Here is a 26,416-nt window from a genome sequence, read left to right as displayed (position 1 = left end):
TTGAGTGAAATTATTTATGGTGATATGTTGTTGTATTTGTTATTGTTTTTGTTTTAATGTCAAGGTGTACATTAAGGCATTATTTTTGTTTTAATGCCTTGATATGAAGTTTGGGTTATATATGAGTTTATGAGTTCATATAAGTGAACAATATTCTTGCTATCAGGTATTTTTTTTTTAAAAAAAAAAAAAAGTTAAAAAAAATTATTTTATATATTTTTTAATTTTAGAGTCGTTTTAACACTTAAAACAGCTCAAAAATTATATTTTAATTATTTTATAATTTAAAGCCGTTTTAAGTGTTAAAACGGCTCTAAAAACTTTTGTGCCGGTTTTGTAAAAGCGGCTCAAAAAGTTTAGAGCCACTTTATAAAACGGGTCAATAAGTTTTGAATCGTTTTAACAAGCGTCTCAAGCTGGTTGGAGGAGATTTTATTGAACTGGCTCAAACCGTTTTGAGACGTTTTAGAAAAGGGTTTCAAAAATGTTTAAGATGCTTTATAAAAGCGGCTTAAAAAGTTTGAGACGCTTTTGAGTAAAGTAGCTAAAGTTAGAACCGTTTTATGGAAAAACGGATCAATCCGAGTCTTTAATACTTGGGGTGTGGACCTGTTTTCAAAACGGCTAAAAAAAATAGCTCAAATTGTTTAGAGCCGGTTTTAGGGCTTAAAAGGGCTCTAAAACAGTGGCTCAAAACACCTGTTTTTTTGTTGTAATTGATACACTTGAGAATAAATTAAAAGAATCTGAAGATTTTTTGAAAAAATTCTCCAGTGATAATTTAAAAGGCATGCTTTGTATTCAAAGAGATATTTCTAACAAGCTTGGCATAATTGTTGATGATTTGTGTGCTTCTACATCACATGCTTCTGATTCTGAAACTAAATCTCTGTTTATTAAGCCTGTGATAGTAGATACAACTTGTTTAGATAAATGTAATAATTCTTGTTTAAAAAATTGTGTGGAACCTGAATCCAAAAAGGATCATCAAGAAAAAAAAAAAAACTCAAGGTAAGTTTGTTCCTACTGTCATCACTGTGGGATTATTGGTTACATTAGACCAAACTGTTATTTGTCAAAATCCCAAAAACCTTAGTGTTAGTTTTGTTGGATGCATTATGTTTGACAAAATCACTGTCATGTAATGTTGTTGTCATAATCAGAGATGCCGTATATTTTAGAGTCTTCAAAAGTATTTCATAAAGCTATTTCAAAAGTCAAATCCCATGTTTTTGTCCGGACGGCCCAGTCATGTACCTAGACACCCATCAGTGTCAAGAAGCTTTGAACAGTTTAAGGTTGCATCCATCCGGACATCATAACAATACGTCCGGACGCATTTCAGAGTTCGAGAAGATTCCAGCTTTCTTTCGCAGGCACGGAGTGGGAAGACAGCTTGCACCTGTCCGAACGTTAGGGCAACACTGTCCTGATGCTAAGAGATAAGGAAATTATGTCCATACATTATGCATCTATCCGGACGACAGGGCAACACCGCCCGGACGCGGTCCTGTTATGGCAATTACGTGCAGACAAGCAATCATCTAGACTCTAGGGCAACATCGTTCGGACACGGCCATAATATGGAAACGCTTGAAGCGCGTTATGTGATGTAAACCCCATCAAGAATAACGAGACCCAACAACGAAAGAATAACGACCCGTTATTTATGACAAACAAGAACCTCAATATAAGGAAGACGCCACAAACGGTGGTGGAAACTTCGTTTGATAAGTCAAGATGAACACCACGGGAAATCCCGATAAGTTCGCATAGTTTTTCGAATAACCAAAGAGAATAAACCTCACAAGTTTTATGAATAATCAATGTCTGGCTTTTCCATTGCTTATGCACCTATTTAAAGGGCATAACATTACAAGAGAAAAAAAAAAAAAAAAACCTTAACATAGAAAACCTAATTAAAGCCGAAAATGGGTAAGGAAATAAATCCTTACCTTCCTAAAACACACAAGACATATAAGGCAATAAAGGCTAGACGCCCACCCTCCTAATCAAAGCTAAAATAAATCCCTACTTGCAAAAAAAAAAAGAGCTGGAATAGGAAAAACGAGCTGGACGCCTAGAGTCATATAGAAGGAAACAAAAGACAACATAAAAGGAAAGAAAGTGGCGCCTAGAATAGCCATGCAATCCGATCCTTCTAGAATAGACCCAAAATATTTCTTGCCAATTCTTAGCCTTGACCGGATCCTTCTAGAACTTGAATCAAGGTGACGATTCTTTGTTGCCCACGTGGATCATTCTCAATGGGCCTCCATGAATTTGCTTGAGCCCATAACTCTTGGATGAGTCTGTTGAGTACATCCTTGAACGAGATCCTTTGAAGCGGTGCCTTGATCTCCATCATTATGGAAAGCCGATTGCACAAAATTCCGTTTGGACGCTCAATGCTTCCGTCCAGACACCGCCTAGAAAAATCAAATACAGACTCGATTTAGGTCTTCTTAGCCTATAAATAGAGGTCTCTTGGCATGTATTCTTTATAGAATCCGGTATTGAATTCTTTATAGCTTAGAGAGAGTGTTTAGGGAGATATTGTGAAGATCTGTTACCTCTTAAGCTATTGTTGGTGTGTTGTTGCTGTTTCATGTAAAGTATATCTTAGGAAGGAGCCCTAAGGTAAAGGAATCCATCGAAGACCCTTTCAAGTAGGTTACTTGGTTGGGAGGCGTTCACGTTAGGTTATGTGTCAGAGTGCAAGTTATGATCATTGCATATGAGTGTGTGAGTGTTACTGTCTTTGTACTAGCTTTGTCTTCTGAATAGTGGATTTCTTGGGTTTGGTTGCCTCGGAGTGGTTTTTTTTCTTATTTGAGTTTCCACTTTGTTAACAAAATATTTGTCTAATTGTGTGTGTGTGTGCAACGTGTAGCAAAATATTAAAAGTACAGAATTTAAATTAGACAAACAAGAATAGCCATGAATAGCCATGCAATCCGATCCTTCTAGAATAGACCCAAAATATTTCTTGCCAATTCTTAGCCTTGACCAGATCCTTCTAGAACTTGAATCAAGGTGACGATTCTTTGTTGCCCACGTGGATCATGCTCAATGGGCCTCCACGAATTTGCTTGAGCCCATAACTCTTGGATGAGTCCGTTGAGCACATCATTGAAGTTCTTTGCTCGTGCTCTCGTAACCGGCCCAATTGGTACTTGAACGAGATCCTTCGAAGCGGTGCCTTGATCTCCATCATAAGTGGGCATGTCCGACCCCAGTGCTTCCTTCTTAAAGCACAAAAAGCAAAGGTCAAGAATGAAGTGCCCATATAAGCAAATTAATAGCACAAGACCTCTGGCCCAGCATCAGACTCCATGGTATCAGACTCCTTATCATGTTCCATGGAATCAAGCACCAAGGCATCAAGCCTCTCAATATCAAGCCCCTTGGTCTCATACACCACAGCACCAGGCATCTCAGCATCAACGGCCTCAGTAGCGATTTGTACCTGCCAATCATAGTGGCAAAAATCCAAGACCAAATCCAAACACTTTAAAAGGCCGCAGAAGGTGGAAGATGATCAATACTGCAAGGAGCCACCTATTTGGATGCAAAGCATGATGGAGTGGATAGGTCAACAGATGAAGTCCCTGCCAGCAACCACCCACAAGAAGGCAGACTTGGGTCAGAAAGAAGGAAGACGTTTACCTTATGAGGGGGAATAGACTCACCTAGTTGGTGAAGGTACTCATGCCTAGGATTTGGTTCCTAATCCTAAGGCATCAGGTTTGATTGCTTTGTTTTTACTTGATATATTCTGTGTGTTTTGTGCAATCTCGGAACCATTTTTTTTTGCCCCCTATTTCTCTTGAGAGAATATTCCAGGTACTATCTGAGGAAGACAGAAAAAGCAGGTCGAGCGACAGTTTTTCTGTATTGGCAACATCGAGCTTACACAGATCATACCTTGCATGTTATATGATGTCATTTCCATATAGCATTTTAAAAAAATAAATAAATAAAAAATTTGGGGAGAAATTGCAGGAATTTTTTTTCTTTTCTTGGCATGTCAAATATTGCTTGTGTTTTTGCTTGATATCTCAATTCTTTATGCATTAATTTACTTTGCTTAGATATGATTGGGAGTTTATGACTATATCTGCCAATAATTTCCTGTATATGCAAAGATTGGATAGCTTCTTCTCTAATGCGATGAAAATGTACACTATCCAAGACTCCCCAAACGGTACATCTTTCCTTCTCTAACTTTTTGCTTCTAGAAATTCTGGATAAGAGAAGAGGTTTTTAATAAAATGGCCAAATTGACCAAAATGGTAGTTGAACCTAGAACCTAAAACTTTGGCATTTTCTCTAGGTTGCAGCACCAAAAGAATCAAGCAGTTACTCTTATGAATTCTGTGCTATGTGCTTATATTCACTGCTTATGTGCTAGCAATATACCTTGTCCCTTATAGTGCAAGTAAAATTTTACATTGTCCTTCATGGTACAAGTAAAATAATTAGGTGTTGCACCTTAGGGGGAGTGTATCAGATGAGGGTGGCTAGGCCTTAGTACCTTATAAGGTTTGACTTTTGACTGATCTTTCACTGATTTTCTCTCTTGTCTAAGAAAATTTGGTTGCTTTTTGTCATATCAGTGAAATTCATACATTTTGGAAAAAGTCTTCACACACACACGCATTGCATGAGTTAAGTAATCTATTTAAATTTTCTGTCCACAGGAAAATCTTTGTGCTGATTGAACTCTGAACTCTTTTTTATATATCTCTGCATAGTTTTGAGATGCTATCTGATTGCTTTATCAGTTGATTATACATGCGTGTTCTGAAGCTGATATTAGGAAAAAATATTCTGCAAATTTTCCCTCAGTTTCTGTCTTTTCAGTGTGAAGCGTCCGGACGGTACCTCTTTGCGTCCGGACAGGTGTGGCTCAGACGGCAAGACTGTAATATTACACATCTGGACGCGCAAGAGACTCCGGCGGGCGGACGGTATGGTTACACGTCTGGACGCACGTTGCCTGTCGCATGTTTACGAGGCAATGCGCATCCGGACGAGTTAATGAGTGTTAGTTTGTTGTTGGCCACATTCTGTTGGAGCAACCGCCCAGAAGTGGCTTATTTCAGGAAAGATTTTCAGTGAAATTTTCGAAAATTCGGTCGCACAGTTGTCCGTCTGGACAGCCTATGACTTCCGTCTGGACGGTGCCCAGTTTTTATCAAGCCAGATGGTCATTTGAATCGTCAGCATATAAATAGAGGTCCCTAGGCTTGAAAACAACAAGAATTCGGTATTGAATTCCATTAATGCTTAGAGAGCCATATTGTGAGATTATCGAGCTGAGTTAATCTCTCTGAAGCCGTTGCTGTGTGTGTTCTTGTTGTGCTTAATATGAAGTCTATCTTAGGGGTTGGCCCTAAGGTAAAGGATTCCATTGAAGACCCCTTCAGGTAGGAGACCTGGTTGGGAGGCGTTCGTGTTGGGTTACACGTTAGAGTGCAAGGTACGACCATTGCATCAAGGGTATGTGAGTGCTACTACTTTGTAACTAGTCTTGTCTTCCGAATAGTGGATATCCTGGGTTTGGCTGCCCTGAAGTGGTTTTTCTCATATTGAGTTTTCCACGTCATTAACAAAAATTCTTGTGTTATTTAAATTCCATACTTTTGTTAACACTTTGTGCACACACACACACACACTTAGAAGTCAATTTCAATTTTTCAATTGGTATCAGAGCTTGGTACACTCTGTTAAGATTCAATTCTTGAGTGTTATATTTGACTTCTATCTGTTAACAGATCTCAAACTCTTAATATTGTTCCTGCCTTTGATGGTACGAACTATGGCTATTGGAAGGCACGTATGCGGTTCTTTTTAAAATCTATTGACTGTTGGAGTATTGTTGAAAATGGTTGGACTAAACCAGCGGATACAGCACTCGAACTAGTCCCTCAGAAGAACACTCGACTTTCAAATGATAAAGCCCTCTATGCTAGAATGCCAAGCACTTTCACCGTCTGAATTTGCAAAAATTTGAAACTGTGAATCTGCTCAAGAAGCGTGGCAAATCTTGGAAACAACATATGAAGGAACTAAACTTGTAAAATCTATCAAACTTCAAATGTTGATTTCCAGATTTGAAGAAATTAAGATGTTGGAAGTAGAGACATTTGAAGAGTTTTACTCCAAGATGAGTGACCTGAGAAACTCCATGGTGAGTCTTGGGAAGCCTATCTCGGATGTAAAACTCATCCGAAAGATTCTAAGATCTTTGCCTGAGCGTTTCAGGATCAAGGTGACTACTATTGAAGAGAGCAAAGATCTTGAAGAAATGAAGATTGAAGAGTTGGTGGGATCTCTTCAAACTTATGAGCTGTCCCTATCCCCAATCAAGAAGCTGAAGACCATTGCCCTGAAGGCTTCCAAGAAAAGGGTAGAAGCATCATCTGGAGATTACTCATCAAGAAAAAGCTGTGGCTATGTTGGCCAAAAATTTTAGAAAACTAATGAGAGATGACCGATTCAAGAAGTTTTCTGAAAAGATGAAGAAAGCTCCCAGAGAAGTTGAAGCTGAGGAAGAAGAAAAGAAGGATCCCAGAAGTCGAAGATGTTTTGAATGCCCAGGATTTGGGCACATACGGGGCTGATTGTGGGAACCTCAAGAAGGGCAATGAGAAGGCTTACAATGTGACTCTCAGTGATGTACTAGAAGAAAAGCATTGCCGAAGGTGATACAAAATTGGTTGATCCGAAAGTGTTTATGGAGGTCATGATGAGTGAGACGAGGCGTGTGATGAAGATGGAGATGGAGCAGGTTCACGAACGGATAGATCAGATGGAGAATAGACGTGAGGAGCAACCACAAAACGGTCGTAATTTGCGTTAGAAGGGAAAGAGTTCCATCGAGGGAGGAGGATGAAGAGCGTTATGGGTCTGGTTTTGATGAAGAAGAAGATCGGGATTCCATTGTTAACAATAGGAGACCTGGAGGAGGATTTAGAGAAGCTAGGAATCCCGAAGATAACAACTTGGGTGGTATTAAGATGAAGATTCCGTCCTTTCAAAGTAGATCTGATCCTGAGGCATATCTTGAGTGGGAGAAGAAGATGGAGTTCATGTTTGATTGCCATAACTACTCCGAGACAAAGAAGGTAAAATTAGCCATGATTGAATTTTCTGAATATGCTATTACTTGGTGGGATCAGCTTGTGATAAACAGGAGGCGGAATAGAGAACGACCAATAGACACATGGGAGGAGATGAAAGTAGTGATGAGAAAGCGAAGCCTCTACCAGCCACGTTCCTCAAGGTAAAACCGAAGCCTCTACCTCTAGGAATCATGATATTAAAATTTTTAGATGTCAAGGCAGAGGCCACATAGCAAGTCAATGTCCAAACAAGCAAGTCATGGTGTTGCAAGCCAATGGTGAAATTGTGACCGATGATGAAGATTCCAACACCAACGACATGCCGCCATTGGAGGATGTTTCCGAGGAGGAGTATTTAGCCCCTGACGCATTGGCATTGGTGGCGAGGAGAGCATTGAGCTTGCAAGCAAAAGGAGTTGATGAAGTACAGCAGGAGAACATCTTTCATAATAGGTGCTACGTTAAAGACGAGGTATGTAGTGTGATTATTGATGGTGGTAGTTGTACTAATGTTGCAAGCACAATTATGGTGGAGAAATTGGGATTGCCCATGGTAAAGCACCATAGACCGTACAAGTTACAATGGCTAAATTGATAGTGGTGAGATAAGGGTGAACAAGCAAGTGTTAGTTGCATTTCGAATCGGTAAACACGAAGATGAAGTGTTGTGTGATGTAGTACCGATGCAGGCGGGACACTTATTGCTAGGGCGTCCATGGCAGTTCGATAGGCAAGTGAAGCATGACGGCTTTACAAACAAGTACTCTTTTGTACTTAATCAACGATCAATCACTCTTGTACCATTGACACCGCAGCAAGTATATAAGGATCAAGTGAGATTACAAAAGGAGAGTGATCAAAAGAAAGAGAGTGAGCAAAAGAAAAAGAGTGAAAATCAGAGAGAGGCCGAGAAAAATGAGAGAGAAAAAGAAAATCAAAGTTCGGCCCTTGAGAGAAAATCAGAGAGAAAACAAAAGAATTTCTATGCAAAAGTGAGTGAGATCGAGCGAGTAATGTTTTCAAAACAGCCGATGATTGTACTTTTGTACAAAGAGGCACTTTTAAACACTAACGAACTTGACCTTGCTTTGCTTCTATTGTTTCTCTTTTGCAGGAGTACGAGGATGTCTTCCCCGAGGAAACACCACATGGGTTACCTCCAATCCGAGGGATTGAACATCAAATTGATTTTATTCCCGGTGCAACCATCCCAAACCGACCAGCTTATAGGGAGCAATCCCAAGGAGACAAAGGAGCTTCAACGGCAGGTAAGTGAATTGTTGGAGAAAGGGCACGTGAGGGAGAGCATGTGATGGAGATCAAGGCACCGCTTCAAAGGATCTCGTTCAAGTACCAATTGGGCCGGTTATGAGAGCACGAGCAAATAAGTTCAATGATGTACTCAACGGACTCATCCAAGAGTTATGGGCTCAAGCAAATTCGTGGAGGCCCATTAAGCATGATCCATGTGGGCAACAAAGAATCGTTACCTTGATTCAAGTTCTAGAAGGATCTGGTCAAGGCTAAGAATTAGCAAGAAATATTTTGGGTCTATTCTAGAATGATCGGATTGCATGGCTGATCTAGGCACCACTTTCTTTCCTTTTATGTTGTCTTTTGTTTCCTTCTATATGACTCTAGGCGTCCAGCTCTTCTTTCCTATTCCAGCTCTTTTTTTTTAGGCAAGTACGGATTTATTTTAGCCTTGATTAGGAGGGTGGGCGTCTAGCCTTTATTGCCTTATATGTCTTGTGTGTTTTAGGAACGTAAGGATTTCTTTCCTTACCCATTTTCGGCTTTAATTAGATTTTCTATGATAGGGTTTTTTTTTTTTTTTTTTTTTTTTTTTTTTTTTTTTTTTTTTTTTTTTTTTTCTCTTGTAATGTTCAGCCCTTTAAATAGATGCATAAGCAATGGAAAACGCAGACATTGATTATTCATAAAACTTGTGAGGTTTATTCTCTTTGGTTCTTTGAAGAACTACGCGAATTTATCGGGATTTCCCGTGGCGTTCATCTCGACTTATCAAACGGAGTTTCATCCACCATTTGTGGCGTCTTCCTTATACCGAGGTTCTTGTTTGTTATAAACAACGGGTCGAGGTCTTCCATTAGAATCTGTCCATAGAAGGATCTTGGGTTCCCTTTCGTTGTTGGGTCTCGTTATTCTTGACGGGGTTCACATCAGCCTTCACACACACACACGCATTGCTTGAGTTAAGTTTTCTATTGAAAAGTGTCTTTTTTTTCTTTTTCTTTTTTTAGATTTTTTGTGTGAAGCGTCCAGATGGTGGTTCTGGCTGTCCGGAAGGTAAGGTTGATTTGTCCGGACGTCCATCCTCTTTGTCCAGACAGGGGTTGATGGAAACCAAGCTAAACATGCTGATCATACACATGGGAATGGAGCTGAAGTTGCGCAAGACCCTTTGTCACTTCTTAGTGGCCCAATTACAAGACTTAGAGCCAAACGTTTCAAGGAAGCACTAAATGGTCTAATCCAAGATAATTGGGCTGATTCTAAAAAGACCAAGATGGGCTCAAATAATAATCAAGGCTTAGTCCATGTCATCAAAGCAATTGAAGAGGATAATTAGCATGCAAAAACGTGACCAGCATGGTTTGACCATTAAAGGGTGTGAACTTGTTGAGTTTCAAGGATATTAAATAGGGGAATGAACTTGGTCTTGGCTGGTTATGAATTTAGTCATTTAGTTATTTTGGCTGCCTCTAGAAGTCCAAAGAGACCTAAGAATGTGGGGACTTGTTTATGTTGGCACTTGTGTTGCTTTTAAAGCTATAGTTAAGACTTTTCCTATTCTTGGAGGGTTGTTCCAAGTATATAGATGGGCATTACGAATTTTGTAAGATATAGATTTTTGTTTTCAGAAAATTATTATTGTGAGGTCTTGTGTTCCTCTTAGTTCTTGAAAGAACTTCTTGAGCTTATCAAGTTAATCTTGTGGCTTTCAAACAACCAAACTTATCACCTTGATTCTTGAAGAGATTCAGATTCTTGGTGTGGCGTTTCAATCCTTCGTAGTCTTGGTTTCTCATCTAGTTAGGTGACGGGTCAAGCCTCAACATTTCTTGTCTACACGATCTTGGGGTTTCAAACCATCATTGCTATCGGGTTTCATCACATTTGTTGGTGGAGTTCATATCATTTTGGTATCAGAGCCTTGGTTCTAAGGCAAGTTTGACTATCTTTTATTATTGTTTTTTTTTTTTTTTTTTTAATTTCCTGTTCCCTGCTGTGAAAAAAAAAAAAAAAAAGAAAAGAAAAGAAAAAGTACTCAATTCCAGTAAGAAAATTTCTTCCTTTCAATCTTGTTTCTCACCTTATTCAAGTTCTTGACCTTTCTGAGTAAGAAAATTTCTTCCTTTCTATCTTATTTCTCACATTATTCAAGTTCTTGACCTTTCTGATGAGTTTTGGTTATTTCTCAATTGCTGCTGGATTATTTTGAATTAGTTTCTTGAAGTTCGATTAAGAACTAAGAAGACACAAAAGAGTGGAAAAAGGCAAGAGTGTGTGAGACCAAAAGAGGGTAAAAGCCGTTTAGAGTGAAAACACGAGTGTAAGTGTATTAATTCTTGAGTGAAACACGTGAGGGAGTGCTTGTGAGGATTCTAACCTTGTTTTGCAGATTCTAAACATGTCCAATAATCAAGAAGAAGACAGAACCGAAGAATTTCGACAACCCGCAGCTTCGAACCTCCAAATGCAAGCGTTGTTAGGGGAGATGAGGCGTATGTTGAGGGCTGAATTAGAACCTATTCACGAGAGGTTGGACAGGGTAGAAGCAGAAACTCCTAGGGGACAGCAACAAGACAATCCCAATAGGCAACAAGGTGGGCGTGTTCCGTGGCGGAATGTTGAGGAAGAGGCGGAGTTGGAGGAATTTGATGAGCCATATTTGAACCGAGGCAGGTTTGAGCGTGGGTATGGGAATAGAGAAGCTAGGATGGGTAGGCCGAGGAGGGATAATGATTAGGAAACATAAAGATTAAAATCCCGTCTTTTCAAGGTAAAAATGATCCTGAAGCTTATTTGGAGTGGGAAATTAAAATGGAGATGGTGTTTGATTGTCACAACAACTCGGAGATAAAGAAGGTTAAGTTGGCTGCAATTGAATTCATAGATTATGCCATTGTTTGGTGGGATCAATTACTGATTAATAGGAGGAGAAATAGAGAGCCACCCGTGGACACTTGGGAGGAGATGAAAATGCTTATGAGGAGGTGTTTTGTACCCAACCATTATTATAGGGGATTGTATCAAAAGTTGCAGAGGTTAACTCAATGTTCCAAGAGTGTGGATGAGTATTACAAGGAGATGGAGGTAGCTATGATCCGGGCTAATGTAGAAGAGGACCGAGAAGCCACCATGGCTAGGTTTTTGCACGGTTTAAATCGTGAGATTGCAGATATAGTCGAGTTGCAGCACTTTGTTGAGTTAACGGATATGGTGCATCAAGCCATAAAAGTGGAGGAACAATTCAAACAGAAGGGATTGGCTAGGAGGGGACAACCTATGGCTACCACCAGCCCATGGAAGACAGCTCCAAAAAGGGACGAGCAGCTTCAAAATAAGCAAAAATTTGAACCTTCTAAGAATGCCAAACCAACAACCACCACTACTTCAGGTAACACCGAGGCTTCTATTTCTAAAACACGTGATATTAAGTCTTTTAAATGTCAGGGGCGAGGACACATAGCCAGCCAGTGTGTAAACAAAAGGGTGATGGTGATAAACGCCCAAGGAGAGCTTGAGTCGAAGAATGAGGAAGAAGTAGATGATGATGACATGCCACCTTTGGAGGATGCCGATGATGAGCAAAATGCTGTGGTTGGAGATTTATTGGTAGCAAGGCAAGTTCTCAATGTGCAAGTTAAGGAGGAAGAAAGTAACCAAAGGGAAAACTTGTTTCATACTCGGTGCTTTGTAAATAACAAAGTTTGCAGCGTCATTATTGATGGTGGGAGTTGCACAAACGTAGCCAGCACTTATCTGGTGGAGAAATTGGCCTTAACCACCTTGAAACATCCTCACCCTTACCGGCTTCAGTGGCTGAATGAATGTGGCGAAATCAAGGTGACAAGGCAAGTGTTGGTGGCATTATCCATTGGCAAATATGAGGATGAGGTGCTTTGTGATGTGGTTCCTATGCATGCATGCCATTTATTGTTGGGAAGACCATGGCAGTATGATCGGAGGGTTACGCATGATGGATTCACAAATAGGTATTCTTTCACTCTTAAAAGGCAACCCATTACTCTTGTGCCATTAACTCCAAAACAGGTCATGGAGGACCAACTAAAGTTACAAAGATCAAATGAAAAGAAAAATGAAAAAGAAAGGAAGGCTGAAAGTGGAAAAAAAGAGTTGAAAAAAAAAAAGAGAGAAAAACATTGATCAGAGTGAAAAAGAAAGAGAGAGGATTTCGGCCATAGTGAGAGCAAGAGAGGAAAAATTCAGTCACATTGCAAAAAAAAGTGAGATCAAGAGAGCATTATTTTCACACCAGCCCCTTATTGTACTCATGTACAAGGAGGCTCTTTTATGTACTAATGATCTCGTCGGTGCTTTGCCAAGCAATATTGTTTCTCTTTTGCAGAAGTTTGAAGATGTCTTTCCTAAAGAGGTACCTAGTGGCTTACCTCCAATCCGAGGGATTGAACATCAAATTGATTTCATACCCGGTGCATCAATTCCTAACCGACTTGCTTATAGGAGCAATCCGGAGGAGACCAAGGAACTTCAGAGGCAAGTAGGTGAATTATTGGAGAAGGGGTATGTGCGTGAAAGCATGAGTCCTTGTGCGGTCCCGGTGCTATTAGTTCCTAAGAAGGATGGAACATGGAGAATGTGTGTTGACTGCCGGGCCATCAACAACATAACGGTAAAGTATCGTCATCCTATTCCTAGGTTAGATGATATGCTGGATGAATTGCATGGTTCTTGTGTCTTTACAAAAATTGATCTTAAGAGTGGATATCATCAAATTAGGATGAAGGAAGATGATGAATGGAAAACTGCTTTTAAAACTAAATATGGTTTGTATGAATGGTTAGTGATGCCTTTCGGCTTAACTAATGCGCCAAGCACATTTATGCGTTTGATGAACCATGTTTTGCGTGCATTTATTGGCAGATTTGTAGTTGTGTATTTTGATGATATCCTAATTTATAGCAAAAACTTGGAAGAACATGTGATGCATTTAAAATCTGTTTTGGAAATTCTGAGGAAAGAAAAGTTGTTTGCTAACCTCAAGAAGTGCACCTTTTGCACGGATAAGCTTGTGTTTCTTGGTTTTGTTGTTAGTAAGAGAGGAATTGGGGTGGATGAGGAAAAGGTGAAGGCAATCCAAGAGTGGCCAACGCCTACAACAATCAGCCAAGTGAGGAGTTTCCACGGCTTAGCTAGCTTCTATAGACGGTTTGTGCGTGATTTTAGTAGCTTAGCCGCCCCTCTTACTGAAGTCATCAAGAAAAATGTGCCGTTTAAGTGGGGAAAAGAACAAGAAAATGCATTTAATCTGATCAAAGTTAACTAATGCACCTTTGCTTGTTTTACCTAACTTTGCTAAAACTTTTGAAATTGAGTGTGATGCTTCAGGAATAGGTATTGGAGCTGTTTTGATGCAAGGTGGTCATCCAGTTGCTTATTTCAGTGAAAAGTTGAGTGGGGCAGCCCTAAATTACCCCCACTTATGATAAGGAAATGTATGCCTTGGTAAGGGCTTTGGAAAATTGGCAGCACTATCTATGGCCAAAGGAATTTGTGATTCACACCGATCATGAATCTTTGAAGCATTTGAAAGGACAGCAAAGGTTGAACAAACGCCATGACAAGTGGGTGGAATTCATTGAAACATTTCCTTATGTGATCAGATACAAGCAAGGTAAGAAAAATGTGGTGGCTGATGCATTGTCCCGAAGGTATGCTTTACTTTCTATTTTAGATACAAAATTGCTTGGCTTTGAATATATTAAGGATTTGCATGCACAAGATTCTGATTTTGGTGATGTGTTCAATGCATGTGAAAAAGTGGCGTTTGATAAGTTTTATAGGCAAGATGGATTTTTGTTTCGGGAAAAATAAACTGTGTGTGCCTATGTGTTCTTTGCGTGAATTGCTTGTGAGAGAAGCTCATGGTGGTGGTTTGATGGGTCATTTTGGTGTAGCTAAGACTTTAGGAATTTTGCATGATCATTTTTTTTGCCTCATATGAAACGTGATGTGGAAAGAATCTGTGAGAAGTGTATCACGTGTAAACATGCTAAGTCTAAGTTGAAACCCCATGGTTTGTACACCCCTTTGCCAATACCTAGTGAACCTTGGACTGATATTTCTATGGATTTTGTTTTAGGTTTACCTAGGACTAAGAGGGGGAGAGATTCAGTTTTTGTGGTGGTAGATAGATTTTCCAAGATGGCACACTTCATTGCTTGTCATAAAACTGATGATGCATCACATATAGCTGATTTGTTCTTCAAAGAAATTGTTAAGTTACATGGCATGCCTAGGACCATTGTTTCTGATAGGGATGCAAAGTTTTTGAGTTACTTTTGGAAGACTTTGTGGGGAAAGTTGGGAACCAAATTGTTGTTTTCTACTGCTTGTCATCCACAAACGGATGGTCAAACTGAAGTAGTAAATAGAACTTTGTCTTCTTTGTTGCGTGCTATTATTAAAAAGAATTTGAAAACATGGGAAGATTGTTTACCACATGTTGAATTTGCTTACAATAGAAGTATACATTCTGCAACTAAGTTTTCACCATTTGAAATTGTTTATGGCTTTAACCCATTGTCACCTTTGGATTTAACTCCTTTACCTTTGAGTGAACATGTGAACTTAGATGGCAAAAAGAAGGCAGAATTTGTAAAGATGATTCATGAAAAGGCACGGCTGAACATTGAAAGGAGGACTCAACAATATGTCCATCAAGCCAACAAGGGACGCAAGAAGGTAGTATTTGAACCAGGAGATTGGGTTTGGTTACACTTAAGGAAGGAACGTTTTCCAGAGAAACGGCGTTCAAAACTCCTACCTCGAGGTGACGGACCATTCCAAGTAGTGGAGCGCATCAATGATAATGCCTACAAGCTTGACTTTCCGAGTGAGTATGGTGTTAGTGCAAGCTTTAATGTTGCTGATTTGTCTCCATTTGATGTAGGTGATGATTTGAGGACAAATCCTTCTCAAGAGGGGGAGAATGATGGAAACCAAGGAGCTGGACATGCTGATCATACACATGGGAATGGAGCTGAAGTTGCGCAAGACCCTTTGTCACTTCCTAGTGGCCCAATTACAAGACTTAGAGCCAAACGTTTCAAGGAAGCAATAAATGGGCTAATCCAAGAGAATTGGGCTGATTCTAAAAAGACCAAGATGGGCTCAAATAATAATCAAGGGGCTCAAATAATAATCAAGGCTTAGTCCATGTCATCAAAGCAATTGAAGAGGATAATTAGCATGCAAAAACGTGACCAGCATGGTTTGACCATTAAAGGGTGTGAACTTGTTGAGTTTCAAGGATATTAAATAGGGGAATGAACTTGGTCTTGGCTGGTTATGAATTTAGTCATTTAGTTATTTTGGCTGCCTCCAGAAGTCCAAAGAGACCTAAGAATGTGGGGACTTGTTTATGTTGGCACTTGTGTTGCTTTTAAAGCTATAGTTAAGACTTTTCTTATTCTTGGAGGGTTGTTCCAAGTGTATAGATGGGCATTACGAATTTTGTAAGATATAGATTTTTGTTTTCAGAAAATTATTATTGTGAGGTCTTGTGTTCCTCTTAATTCTTGAAAGAACTTCTTGAGCTTATCAAGTTAATCTTGTGGTGTTCAAACAACCAAACTTATCACCTTGATTCTTGAAGAGATTCAGATTCTTGGTGTGGCGTTTCAATCCTTCGTAGTCTTGGTTTCTCATCTAGTTAGGTGACGGGTCAAGCCTCAACATTTCATGTCTACACAATCTTGGGGTTTCAAACCATCATTGCTATTGGGTTTCATCACATTTGTTGGTGGAGTTCATATCAGGGGTGTTTATGCGATCTCCTACGTGGCACTACGTCCGGACGTCACTTAAGTTCCGTCCTGACGGTGTCTCCTGTAGGGTTATATCGCATTCCCCCCGCGCAGCAGCCTTCTCATTCCGCCTTTTTTGGTTCTTTTTGTCGTCTTGTGCATTTTTTCTGTGCTTTTTATGCGTATTTTTCAAGTGCACGTGTCATCTTTGCAATTTATCTCCACCCCAGGTATGTTTTTATACTCTTTTACTAATTTATTTTTTAAGTTTTTATTCTTAAAATAGTTTGTTTTTTGGGTTTCCATTTTTTCTTTTTGAGTTTAATATGTATTATTGCTCAAAAATTCTTTTTTATTTGGGTTGAGATTTCGCATATTTGGTTCTTGATATTGTTTGGGTTGTGTTTCTTGTTGTTGTAATTTCTGGGATAGTCCATTTTACAGCCGTTATAATGCCCAAATTTTTTTTTTAGACTAACAGGAATTAATGCTTTCATGGATTTGTTTCTGTGATTTTTTTTAGTCCAAGAAATATGTCTTCGGATGACTCTCCTCCCCGAGTCAAGCAAAGAACTGAATAGTCAGTTGCTGACAGGCTGCACCGCATGCAATTGCGACAGGTCCTATCGGAGCGGAATCTTCTCTGCGCAGATTTGAGGGATCCCGTTTTACTCCCCATTGCTCAGATGCTTATGGAAAACCACTAGGAGTACCTGTACAACTGTGCCTGCCCAGCCTTTCCCAGACTGGTACGGGAGTTCTACGGCAACATGATCATCATCCAAGAGGATGACAGAGGACTCATTATGCAGACCATGGTCAGAGGACAGCCGATTTAGATTGATCCACAGCTTATCAGTGCTGTGATCGGAGTTCCTGTGTTACCAGTCTCCGGAGTTCCTTTTCCTGATGAGGCTCCCAGCATTGATTTCCTGCATGATTTCTTTGGGATGAGCCCCAGAGAGAAGACAAGTCCCACTCCTAGATCAACATCGGTTCTTTTGCTCCTATACATCGATTTTTAGCAAAGGTTGTAGTGACAAACCTTTGGCCTCAAGCTCGTCGGCATGAGCTAACTCTCAAGAAGGCCACCCTTCTCTATGCCATCGTGATGCGAACTCCTTTTTGCCTGAGGTTCGTGATGAGAAGAACACGAGTCTGTCTTTTGGGTGTTTGATCACTCAAATTTGTCTTCAGGTCATGACAGATATTTCAAACTCTGAGCCCCGCTCACGGATCCCAGATCCCCTTGGCATACAGACTCTCATGAAGTCTAATGCTCAATTGCGGCATGAGGCTCAAGGCGCTGTTCCTCAGCCTCGACCAGATCTCCCCACAGCAGTTGCATCGTCATCACAGGCTATGCCTCCCACCTTTGACATTGAAGCCGCTTTTGTGCTTATGACTTCAATGTCAGGTATCCAAAGGGAAGTCAATCTTATAGGAGAGCGTGTCAAGCAAAGCCAGATCAACATCAGGGAGTGCTTGAAATATCATCATCCAAAGCCGAATGATGATGATGATGATTGAGTTTTTCTTTATATATATGTTATGTCTTGTTTCTGGTTTTACAAACAATTTTACAATTGTGCTGACATTTTGTGTAGTTCTTTAAACACTTATGGTTTTAATTCATACTCTGTTTACCCTTTGTCATTGTGTGACAAAAGGGGGGAGTATTTTTTGGTTCATTTTGATTTTTGGACCGAGACTGTATTTCCAAATCGGTCAAGTGTTTTTTGTCCCATAACGGCCAAAGGGGGAGTTTGTTAGTATTTTATGTTGGCTATATTCTGGATGACAAAAACACTTTATGTAATGGTTTTAAATTAACAGGATGGTCGGTTTTTCAATTCAGAATCTTCATGTATTCAGATAGTGTTCAAATCAAAGAAAGTAACTGATCACAAGCTTCTAGAAGATTTCCATGAAGAGTCCTTGCAAAATCTAAGCCAAAACAGCCGGTTCCTGTGCAACTGTCCGGACGAGTCTTTAAAGTCGTCCGGACACCCCTCAGTGTCTTACAGATAATGATGAAGACGTCCAGACTTCAAAGCAACACTGTCTGGACGCTAGGTCAATCATTGTTCAACATGGAGTTGGACTTCAGAAGTCGACACTGTTTGGGAAGTTTCTGCAACCTGTTCGAACGACGTGGCAACACGTCCGGACGGATGTCCAGTATTTCAGAATACTCCAGAGTTCCATTCGAACGCGGAAAGGAGTTTAGCGAAGACCGTCTGGATGCTTGAATGCTTGATCAAGCCATCCAGACGTGGACCTGATAAAGATAGAATTATGCTGTTTCTGAAAGGATATCACAGAAAACCGTCCGGACGTGGCTAACTTCCGTCTGGACGCTCGACAACCAGAGCCCGAATCTCAGCAGTTTTAAGTTTCCTGTAGGCCTATAAATAGAGGGCCCTAGGCTTGTATTTTGTACAGAATTCGACAGTGAATTTCATAGTGCTTGAGAGGGTGTTTAGGGAGAATCGAAGATCCTCTAGCTCTCAAGCTGTTACCAGTGTGTGCTCAACTGTTCGTGTGAAGTCTATCTTAGGGGTTGGCCCTAAGGTAAAGGAATCCATCAAAAACCCCTTTAGGTGGAAGATCTGGTTGGGAAGCGTTCACGATATGCTTCGTGTCAGAGTTAAAGGTATGACTACTGCACAAGGGTATGTGAGTACGAGTGTCTTGTAACTAGCTTTGTTTTTTCATAGTGGAGTTCCTGGATTTGGTTGCCCCGGAGTGGTTTTTCTCTTCATAGAGTTTTCACTTCATCAACAAATATCTTGTCTTTTAAATTCCTCATTTTAAGATATTTTGTTGCACACACACTTGGTTGTTAGAAGTCTATATTTAAAACTCTAGGTCAAGATCAGAAGAAGAAGAAGAAGAAGAAGAAGAAGAAGAAGAAGAAGAAGAAGAAGAAGAAACTCTATCTCAAGATCAAAAATTTCTAGCCTTTGTGGCTCTATATGAAGAATAGGAGGATTCTCAATCCTACTACTCTGAGCACAGTGATGAAGACGGGGAAGAACTCAAAAAGGCCTATAACATCCTCTATGTAGAGTTCTTAAAGTTGAGGAAGACTCCCTAACAACGTGTGCATGAGCTAAATAGTCTACAGACTGAAAGAAGTTCCTTCCTGCTCAAAATTCAAGACCTAGAGGAGAAGCTTACCACATGCTATCAATCTAGAAGAGCCCAACTGATAAAACCAGACTCGGGTATGTAGCTTCTTCCTCTGATATCCCTTTCACTTCTAAGACTGTATTTGTGAAGCCCACAATCCCCGAGCCTCCAACTGAAAATTAAAGATGACTTCTAATTTACTAAGTGTGTGCAATAGTGTGCAACAAAATATCACAATGCGGAAATTAAAAAGACAGATATTTTGTTTACGAAGTGGAAACTCAATTAAAAGAAAAATCACTCAGGGGCTAAATACTCCTCGGAAACATCCTCGAATGGCCGCATGTCGTCGGTGTCAGAATCTTCATCATCGGTCACAATTTCACCATTGGCTTGCAACACCATGACTTGCTTGTTTGGGCATTGACTTGCTATGTGGCCCCTGCCTTGACATCTAAAACATTTCATATCACGATTCCTAGAGGTAGAGGCTTCGGTTTTACCTTGAGGAACGTGGCTGGTGGTCGCGGACTTGGGCTCGAGTTTGGGCGTTTGTGACTTGTCCAACGGCTTGGCATGACTAGATTTCCAATAGGTAGAACTAGAGTTATGGCCTGCACATGTCCCACTCCCTCTCTTGAGTTGTTGTTCCACTTTGATAGCCATATGCACCATATCTTCCAATTCTACATAATGCTGCATCTCTACCTTATCATGGATCTCCCGGTTTAAGCCAAGTAAAAATCTAGTCATTGTAGCCTCCCGATCCTCCTCTACATTAGCGCGGATCATAGCAATCTCCATCTCCTTGTAGTAATCCTCTACCCTTCGACTCCCTTGTCTAAGAACTTGTAGCTTTTTGTACAACTCTCGGTAGTAGTAACCTGGAACGAACCGCTTTCTCATCACTACTTTCATCTCCTCCCATGTGTGTATTTGGCGTTCTCTATTCCGCCTCCTGTTTATCACAAGCTGATCCCACCAAGTAATAGCATATTCAGAAAATTCAATCACGGCTAATTTTACCTTCTTTGTCTCGGAGTAGTTGTGGCAATCAAACACGAACTCCATCTTCTTCTCCCACTCAAGATATGCCTCAGGATCAGATCTACCTTGAAAGGACGGAATCTTCATCTTAATACCACCCAAGTTGTTATCTTCGCGATTCCTAGCTTCTCTAAATCTTCCTCCAGGTCTCCAATTGTTAACAATGGAATCCCGATCTTCTTCTTCATCAAAACCAAACCCATAACGCTCTTCATCCTCCTCCCTCGGTGGAACTCTTTCCCTTCTACGCAAGTTACGACCGTTTTGTGGTTGCTCCTCATGTCTATTCTCCATCTGATTTATCCGTTCATGAACCTCCTCCATCTCCATCTTCATCACACGCCTCATCTCACTCATCATGGCCTCCATAAACACTTTCGGATCCGCCAATTTTGTATCATCTTCGGCAATGCTCTTACCACTATCGTGAGACAAGATTGCTGCAAAACAAAGGTTAGAAAAAAAAAAAAAAAAAAAAAAAAAAAAAGAAGAAGAAGAAGAAGAAAAAAAAGAAGGAACCTCACGAATCACTCCCTTACGTGTTTACACTCAAGAATGTGGATCACTCTCCACTCGTGTTTCACTCAAAATAATATGGCTTTTACCCTCTAATGTTCTCACCACTCTTGCCTTTTTCTACTCGATAATTCTCTTTCAGTTCTTTTGAAATTAAACAAACAACTCAAAATTTCCAGCAACAATTTACCCAGAACTAATCAAGGAATCTCAGATTTGAGAACACATGGAATATGGAAATTTTCATATTAGAATTAGAAGGAATATGGCAGTTTGGAATTTTGGAAGCACAGAATAGTGAATTTTTATTTATTTATTTATTTATTTTCGGACTCCTTTCACTCTTCTTCGTCAAGTCTCTCTCTCATTTCTTTTTTTGCTTTTTTTTTTTGATGATCAGCAACTAGCTTTTGAGAATAATGGAATAAGATTTTGAAATAACTAAGAGATGTGAGACCAGACCAATAGTTTAGACATCAACAAGACAAACAAAGATTGAACAGATAGGGTAAAGGAAATTCGGCTAAGAAAAGATAAATGATGTGGACGGCTAAAGAAGAAACAAAGAAATGAAAGATGTTAAAGGATACGCAAACCTGAACTAGAAACCGTGCTCTGATACCAAATGATGTGAACCCCGTCAAGAATAACGAGACCCAACAACGAAAGGGAACCCAAGATCGTTCTATGGACAGATTCGAATGGAAGACCTCGACCTGTCGTTTATGACAAACAAGAACCTCGGTGTAAGGAAGACGCCACAAACGGTGGTGGAAACTCCGTTTGATAAGTCGGGATGAACGCCACGGGAAATCCCGATAAGTTCGCCTAGTTCTTCAAAGAACCAAAGAGAATAAACCTCACAAGTTTTATGAATAATCAATGTCTCCGTTTTCCATTGCTTATGCACCTATTTAAAGGGCTGAACATTACAAGAAAAAAAAAAAAAAAAAAAAAAAAAAAAAAAAAAAAAAAAAAAACCCTAACATAGAAAACCTAATTAAAGCCGAAAATGGGTAAGGACAGAAATCCTTGTCTTCCTAAAACACACAAGACATATAAGGTAATAAAGGCTGGACGCCCACCCTCCCAATCAAAGCTAAAATAAATCCCTACTTGCCTAAAGAAAAAAGAGCTGGAATAGGAAAGAAGAGCTGGACGCCTAGAGTCATATAGAAGAAAACAAAAGACAACATAAAAGGAAAGAAAGTGGCGCCTAGAATAGCCATGCAATCCGATCCTTCTAGAATAGACCCAAAATATTTCTTGCCAATTCTTAGCCTTGACCGGATCCTTCTAGAACTTGAATCAAGGTGACGATTCTTTGTTGCCCATGTGGATCATGCTCAATGGGCCTCCACGAATTTGCTTGAGCCCATAACTCTTGGATGAGTCCGTTGAGTACATCCTTGAACTTCTTTGCTCGTGCTCTCGTAACCGGCCCAATTGGTACTTGAACGAGATCCTTTGAAGTGGTGCATTGATCTCCATCAATTAAAATCATAAACAATTTCAAAGGGAGAATAAGAAGTAGTAGTATGCATAGTCCTATTATATGCAAATTCTATAAATGGTAAACAGTCCTTCAAAGTTTTTAAATTCTTTTGAATGACAGTGCGTAAGAGTTGAGTTAGAGTCCTATTGACTACTGAAATCTATCTATCAGTCTGTGGATGACAAGTAGTGGAAAATAAAAGTTTGGTACCTAATTTTCCCCACAAAACCTTCCAAAAGTAGCCAAGGAATTTAACATCTCTATCAGAAACAATACTCCTAGGTACACCAAGGAGTCGCACTATTTCCATGAAAAACAAATCAGCTATGTTGGTAGCATCATCTGTTTTATGGCATGGAATCAAATGTGACATTTTACTAAATCTATCCACTATCACAAAAATAGAATCTCTACTTTTTTTTGTCCTATGCAACCCATAAACAAAGTCCATAGATATGTCTACCCATGGCTCACTAGCAACGAGTAAGGGTGTATACAACCCTGTGTGGTAAAACCTTAGATTTGGCCTTTCGACATGTAATGTACTAACCACATATTCGGGTGACGTCTCTTCTCATCCTAGGCCAAAAGAAATGTTCATGTAAAATTTCTAAGGTTTTCCTCACACCAAAATGTCTCATTAATCCCCCACCATGTGCCTCACACACCAATAATTCACGCATTGAACAATTTGGCACACACAATTTGCTTTCTTTAAACCAAAAACCATCATGGTTGTGAAACTTACCAAATGCCATTTTATCACACACTATATACACATCAAAAAAATCGGCATCATTGGCATACACGTCTTTCACATATCAAACCCAAGCATTTTAGCACTCAAAGAAGTAAGAAGTACATACCTCTGTGATAAAGCATCGGCAACAATGTTCTTCTTACCTTGCTTGTAACGGTCATAGGGAAAGGTCTCGATGTATTCAATCCATCTAGCATGTCGCTTATTCAATTTACCTTGACTCTTGAGATGCTTTAATGATTCATGATCGGTGTGGATCACAAATTCTTTAGGCCAAAGGTAATGCTGCCACGTCTCTAGAGTGCGAATAAGAGCATAAAGTTCTTTATCATAAGTGGAGTAATTCAGGGCCGCCCCCACTTAGCTTCTCACTGAAGAAGGCTATGGGTCGCCTATCCTGCATTAAAACGGGTTCAATTCCTATTCTTGAGGCATCACATTCAATCTCAAAAGCTTTGTTAAAGTCAAGTAAAGTTAACGCAGGTGTAGAACATAACCTTTCTTTAATAGAAGCTAATGCATTCGCATGATCACTCCCCCAAAGAAATCCAACATTCTTTTTAATTATTTCAGTGAGTAGTGCAGTAAATGTGCTAAAAGCAAGCTAAACCATGAAAGCTTCTTACCTCAATAATGTCTTTAGGCGTTGGCCACTCCTTGATAGCCTTGACTTTCTCTTCATCCACCTCAATACCTTTTTTACTAACAACATAACCAAGAAAAACAATTTTTTCCAAGCAAAAGGTACATTTCTTAAAATTAGAATACAACTTTTCATATCTCAACACATCTAACACACATCTCAAATGCTCAATATGTTCATCTAAGTTCGTGTTGTACACTAGGATATCATCAAAGTGCACGACTACAAATTTGCCTATGAGCGCACGTAATACATGGTTCATTAATCTCTTGAACGTACTAGGTGCATTTGTAAGTCCAAAAGGCATAACCAACCATTCATAAAGTCCATATTTAGTCTTAAAAGTCGTTTTCCATTCATCTCTCTCTTTCATTCTAATTTGATGGCATCCACTTTTAACATCTATTTTACTGAAAATACATGAGTCATGCAATTCATCAAGCATATCATCTAATCTAGGAATGGGATGACGGTACTTTACCGTAATATTGTTGACCGCTATACAATCAACGCACATTCTCTAAGTCCCATCCTTCTTTGGCACTAGTAGCACTAGTACTGCTCATGGGCTCATGCTCTCTCTCACCTACCCCTTGCTCAACAAATCTTCAACTTGCCTTTGAAGCTCCTTGGTCTCCTCTAGATTACTCCTATAGGCTGTTCGGTTTGGAATAACAGCTCCAGGTATGAAATCAATTTGATGCTCAATGCCTCTAATGGGTGGAAACCCACTCGGCATCTCCTCCAGAAATACATCCTCGAACTCCTGCAACAAAGAAACAGCCAAACTATGAATAGATTGGTTAGTTTCATGAAGATTAAGATAAGATTCTTTGTAAACAAGAAAAATCATAGGCTGATCTGCTAAGAAGGCCCTCTTAACCTCACTCTCCTTTGCATAAAAACTCATCTTTGCCTTTCCTTTTCTCTCTACAGGTTCCCTTTCTTCTTTCTCTCGTGATGCCACTCTATTTTCCTTATTCTCAGGCACCTCTCTATTCTTTTTCACTCTTTCTTTTTTGCTCAATCTCACTTTTTAGCTTCAGTTGGTTCTCATAGACCTGTTTTGGGGTTAAAGGAGCAAGCTTGATTGTTTTTTCATCCTTTACAAAGTTGTACATGTTCCTAAACCCGTCATGAATCACCCTCCTATCATACTACCACGGCCTCCCCAACCAAATATGGCTAGCATGCATAAGAACTACATCACAAAGCACCTCATCACTATACCTCCCAATGGTAAAAGTCACCAAAACATGCTTATTGACCTTGACCTCCCCACATTCATTCAACCATTGCAACTTATAAGGTCTAGGATGCTTCAATAAAGATAAGCTCAACTTTTCAATTAAGGTGATACTAGCTACATTGGTGTAACTTCCCCCGTCTATAATCATACTACACACCTTGTTGTTTACATAACATCTAGTATGAAATATGTTCTCCCTCTGTTGCTCTATATCGTCTATCTTAATTTGCATATTGAGGGCACGCCTGGCAACAATCAGTGAATTCCACCTTCTACAGTGTATTCCACTCCATCATCACTAGGATCAACCAACTCGAGCATCTCATCACTATCATCTTCACTATCAGTCATCACCTCCCCATTGTCTCGCATAACCATCCCCCGCTTGTTTGGACATTGAGACGCGATGTGCCCTGAACCCAAACATTTAAAACATTTAATATCTCTATTCCTTGAAGGTTGGAAATCTACCTTGAGTTTGTTCTTGCTAGTTCCCTCATCTTTTCCCTTAGGTGGTTTGGCCTTCCCCTTTACTATAGCTTGATCATTTCTGTCCCACTTTCGTTTCCAAGGAGTGCTAGAAACTAAAGTATACCATGCTACCCCGTTTCTCTTTAACTGCCTCTCCATTTTCATAGCCATGTGCACCATGTCTTCTACCTCCACATAATGTTGCAACTCAACTACATTGGTTATGTTCCTATTCAAACCACTTAAAAATCTGGCCATTATGGCCTCCTGATCCTCCTCTACATTAGCCCGAATCATAGCCACCTCCATCTCTTTATGGTAATCCTCTACACTCCTAGACCATTGTGTAAGGTTTTGTAACTTTTGGTAGAGTTCTCTATAGTAGGGGCTAGGTACAAATCTTCGCCTCATAAGAGCTTTCAACTCACCCCCTATTTCTATAGGTCTCTCATGATTCCTCCTCCTATTGGTCACTAATTGATCCCACCAAATAATTGCATAATCAGTGAACTCAATTACTGCCAACTTCACCTTCTTTTCCTCTGAAGAATTGTGACAATCAAAAATCAACTATATTTTCTTCTCCCACTCTAAATAGGCTTCAGGGTCAGTCCTACCTTGGAAAGATAGTATTTTAATTTTGATGCTCCCAAGGAATCTACCCCATCTCAACCCCTTGGATTTCTCCCGTGTCCTCTTCCACACCTACATTCTCTAGGTCTGTCAACTCCACCCATTCCAACTTCAGCTACTATGTCTTCCTCATCATCATCATCTCTTTCGTTCTCAAACTCATTTTCAACACTAGGCGCACGTCTCCTCCTATCTCGCCCACCTTGCAGATTTCTAATAGGTCATTCACCTTCTCCAACACCAAATTCAACCGTTCAAACTGTTGTTGCATGGCCCGCAATACAAATAATGAATTATCC

The 26,416-nt window shown here is 39.9% G+C and overlaps 1 pseudogene; it reads left to right on the top strand.

Annotated features, from left to right (window-relative positions):
- Window positions 1-7,016: 7,016 nt before the first annotated feature.
- Window positions 7,017-17,698, top strand: LOC133856717 (uncharacterized; annotated as a pseudogene).
- The last annotated feature ends 8,718 nt before the right edge of the window (window positions 17,699-26,416 follow it).

Source organism: Alnus glutinosa, chromosome 14 (genome assembly GCF_958979055.1).
Source record: "Alnus glutinosa chromosome 14, dhAlnGlut1.1, whole genome shotgun sequence".
NCBI classification, from domain to species: domain Eukaryota; kingdom Viridiplantae; phylum Streptophyta; class Magnoliopsida; order Fagales; family Betulaceae; genus Alnus; species Alnus glutinosa.
Note: the sequence above shows the minus strand (reverse complement) of the source record. Positions and strands in the feature narration are given on the sequence as shown.